The 2587-nt window shown below is 35.9% G+C and overlaps 1 long non-coding RNA gene across 2 annotated transcripts; it reads right to left on the bottom strand.

Moving 5' to 3' along the window:
* Positions 1-202: 202 nt before the first annotated feature.
* LOC121969820 lies at positions 203-2168 on the bottom strand. 2 transcript variants are annotated; one of them, XR_006108671.1, is made up of 5 exons: positions 2052-2168; positions 1741-1946; positions 1597-1643; positions 1414-1494; positions 203-1208 (listed from the first exon to the last, which is right to left on the bottom strand). It is a non-coding gene; the product is annotated as an uncharacterized LOC121969820 (long non-coding RNA). The 2 variants fall into 2 exon arrangements; XR_006108672.1 differs by having other exon boundaries at positions 1741-1883; positions 2052-2160.
* Between the last annotated feature and the right edge of the window lie 419 nt (positions 2169-2587).

Consider the following 2587-nt stretch of genomic DNA (forward strand, 5'->3'; position numbering starts at 1 on the left):
AGTATATTTTGGCCAGTCTTTAAATCGATCACCTTATTAGAATACTATCTATTGAGTATATCCCGACTGGTCTTTAAACTAGCTGCTCTATTAGAATGTTCAGTTGAGCTCTCGATCATTAAGCCACTCTATTATATTTTGCACAACTCTGAGACATTTGTTCAAAAAATGATCTAGTGCTTTAGTCATGTTGGAAATCTACTTGAGAAATAATAAATGAGCTGTATTTTACTAGGATCCTGTCTAGGTGGAAATATAAGGATAAGCGCTACAGATTGGTCGCCCTTCTATCTGACCAGATCTTTAAAGGGTCACTAAGAGAGATGCAGCGACATTGTGTCATTTCCTAGCCAGATATTTGTATGGCCTGTATTCGTACAATTAGAGCATACATGCAGTACAACATAGAAGCTCTTTTCAAATGATAATGGACCTTGAATTGGAACAACTTCATAACAATTACAATCCTTCCGCATCAACTTGATCTCTTAGAAGTCCGTGCCTAGGTTCTGATGAGTGATTCATAGAATCATACTAATCCATCAAGAAAATCAAAAAAGTTCCTACAACAAAAATAGACAAAAGGATGAAAAGGAGAAGATATTGGAAGCGATAAGATGGTAACATTCTAAAATCTTGCTTCACAATAATACCTAATGGTAATCTAAATGCAATAAAAAAATAGTGAAAACAATAAATGACACAAAAATCTATGGAACATCAAAAAACAAACAATTGATTGCTTATAAATACGAATGCAGACAATGAGAATCATAGCAATATAACTTGTGCTTCACTTTAATTACACATATCATCACAAGGGAGTTAGGTGCAAAATCCAGAAACTAAATCAAATTAATGCTTTTAGTAAAATAAACAAACAATCAAATGAAATCCTACCTAAAAATCCAAAAATTAACCTATACTTTCATAGGTAATGAAGCACGCTCAAATTAGAATATAAATCTAAAAGCACAAGATGAGATCCGTGGAAGATGATGAGGATATCCATGATCACAGTTCCTTGCTCGTGAAATGAATTCATTTCTAGATGAGAGCAAAGATGAAGAGAATTGTGTGGACAGGAGACTCATCTTTCATCCTCCTCTACCTTCTCCGGCTGCTATCTGATCCAGTTGGACAAACGAGATACATCAGATGGACTCACAGGCTTCAGCAAGAAATCTTCTTCTCCTTCTTCCAAACATCTGCAAGAACATCATCATCAAGAAAAAGATTATCATTTTTATTGAAATAATAGATTTTTTTTAGATACATGTTGATTTGATTAGGAATATTTTCAAATGACATTATTATCACGGGGATTTCCCTCAGCTTGGAGGATTCCTATCACAGTATTAAGCTTTTTTAGGGTTCCGGCATTTAAAATCATAAGAAAAGGTTTGTTATCACCTTGATTCTCTTGAGCAGCTCGTATCATATCATTTCTAGCATCCAGTAATCAGTAATGATCATGCTCACATTTGGTTCCTACTAGAACAATGAAAGAAAGAAAACCCCCAATTTTTCTAATCAGAATCCCATCTATCGATCAATGAATCAAAGGGAAAAGGACATAGAAATAGATCGACTCACCATTCCCAAAAGCTCCAGTGCTTTATTCCCACTATCCACAGCTTTGACTATGATCAAGCAGCCGAAGAAAAGGGGGAAAACCCTAATTAGCCAAGAAGAAAGAAGAAAAGGCGACGAGTTCATAAAGGATCGGTCGCCTCCTACCTTGTTACTTGGAACTCCGGAGAAGCGACGCGATGACTTCCCAGTTGACCGAGCTATCGTCCATAGCCAGCACATGGATCACCATCTGCTCCCCTCCAGCTCCAAAGCCTCTTGCTCCTCTCACTGGTGATGACATTGCAGCTCTACGATCAACAACGAGCAAATCGATCAAACAAGAAGTAGATCGATCACGCATTTTCTACCCTCTGAATCACAAGGTATATAAAGAAGGTGAAGGATAAAGAGAAAACACAAACAGTCGATGGATGAGTAATAGATGAAGATCCAGAAGGAGGAAGAGGAGGAGTTACGTGTTGGGATTTCTCGTCTTGACCTTCGCCTTCGACGGTAGCCGAAAGGGAAACCTAGGGGCCTCAAAGCAGAATGAAGAAGTGCAGTGACTTGTGGTTTCGGGTGTTTGCTTTTAGATGTAGGGTAAAGCTTTTTTTAATTAATTTTCTTTGTTACTAATGAAAGTCGGACATATGTCCCAATTTCTGACATGAATTTTATAGCGAAAAAATATAATGCTTATAATCTCATTGACATCAGTTTATAACTGTTGTTTTATTATCACAACGATAACGATTTTTACACTGTTATTTCAAGTATTGTAAAAATATTCTCATTAGTAATAGTTCATTGCATCGTTAACTCAATTGTTATTAAGATTGTCTTTTGGGATAATTGTTCTATCAAAGACACTGATTTTTTCAAAATCATTATCTTTTTGTTAAATTTACAATAATTTTTCCTAAAGCTGTTATTTTTGTAGTATTATCTTTTAGCAGTTTTGTTGTAATGGATAGAAATGTGCATTGACAACAAGTTGTTGCCTATATGCCTG

This window comes from Zingiber officinale, chromosome 4A, assembly GCF_018446385.1.
Source record: "Zingiber officinale cultivar Zhangliang chromosome 4A, Zo_v1.1, whole genome shotgun sequence".
NCBI classification, from domain to species: Eukaryota; Viridiplantae; Streptophyta; class Magnoliopsida; order Zingiberales; family Zingiberaceae; genus Zingiber; species Zingiber officinale.